The sequence below is a fragment of the Physella acuta genome, unplaced genomic scaffold, assembly GCF_028476545.2.
Source record: "Physella acuta isolate Inbredline_101_S28 unplaced genomic scaffold, ASM2847654v3 ptg002250l, whole genome shotgun sequence".
Taxonomy (NCBI): Eukaryota; Metazoa; Mollusca; class Gastropoda; family Physidae; genus Physella; species Physella acuta.
Window position 1 is genome coordinate 22501 of NW_026733749.1, and position 1315 is coordinate 23815.

At 54.2% G+C, this 1315-nt stretch overlaps 1 non-coding gene across 1 annotated transcript in view; it reads right to left on the reverse strand.

Annotated features, from left to right (window-relative positions):
• LOC131932669 (small subunit ribosomal RNA) overlaps positions 1-896 on the reverse strand; it is a 1855-nt gene extending 959 nt beyond the window's left edge. The window contains exon 1 of the ribosomal RNA XR_009384657.1: positions 1-896. This exon is cut by the window's left edge and continues 959 nt beyond it. This is a non-coding gene — a ribosomal RNA (small subunit ribosomal RNA).
• Positions 897-1315: the final 419 nt, after the last annotated feature.

Below are 1315 nucleotides of genomic sequence, written 5' to 3' on the forward strand. Positions count from 1 at the left end.
CCAATTCCGGAAAACCAACAAAATAGAACCGAGGTCCTATTCCATTATTCCATGCACCATTATTCAGGCAGCGAGGGCCTGCTTTGAACACTCTAATTTTTTCAAAGTAAACGCGTCGGCCACCCGGGACGCTCAGTGAAGAGCACCCGCGGGAGAGAGCCGACAGACGGTAGGGCAGGAGATACGGGCAGTGAGCCGGCGCGAGCCGGACCGCCCGCCTGCGCCTGAGATCCAACTACGAGCTTTTTAACTGCAACAACTTTAATATACGCTATTGGAGCTGGAATTACCGCGGCTGCTGGGCACCAGACTTGCCCTCCAATAGATCCTCGTTAAAGGGTTTTAAAGTGTACTCATTCCAATTACGGGGCCTCGAAAGAGTCCCGTATTGTTATTTTTCGTCACTACCCTCCCCGTGCCGGGAGTGGGTAAGTTGCGCGCCTGCTGCCTTCCTTGGATGTGGTAGCCGTTTCTCATGCTCCCCTCTCCGGAATCGAACCCTGATTCCCCGTTACCCGTTACAAACATGGTAGGCATATCACGTACCATCGACATTTGATAGGGCAGGACATTTGAAAGATGCGTCGCCGGCGCGAGGCCATGCGATCAGCACAAAGTTATCCAGAGTCACCAAATGGGACGACGCAACCCCTTGCGAGGCCGCGCCGATTGGTTTTGAACTAATAAAAGCGCTCTTCCCGATAAAGGTCGGAGCTTCGATTGCATGTATTAGCTCTAGAATTGCCACAGTTATCCAAGTAGGATCGTGTCATCTAAGGAACCTCGACTGATTTAATGAGCCATTCGCGGTTTCACCATGGGACAGTGTGAACTTAGGACATGCATGGCTTAATCTTTGAGACAAGCATATGACTACTGGCAGGATCAACCAGATAGCTATCGTTTGCGAGACGTTTTTCCACAACACATCGCGGGACGGGAGACAACGCTCTAGCGAGAGAACGGGATCCCGGCATTCCCGGATTTTTTCACATCGGACCGCTCACATTTCCCCCTTCACCGTAAACACGGCGTCGCCGGGGAAATCTCTCGATTTGCATCGAGCCGACTGCGTTTTGCAGGACCCGTCGCCCGTTCCGAGGGCTGGGCCAGTGCGAGACTTTTATCGAGCCACCAATACTGCTTGGTTGCGTTAGCACTGCGCGTCGCCGCTGGCTTCACGCTACGGACACGTACTTTTACCTTCACTGGCGCGACCTGCGCGCCGAGGCCCGCATTTTACCGGGAAGCTAGTCGGGAGACTGAGCCACGCACGGTCAGATCGGGCACATGTCGCTGGCTGCGAGGGAGCGCG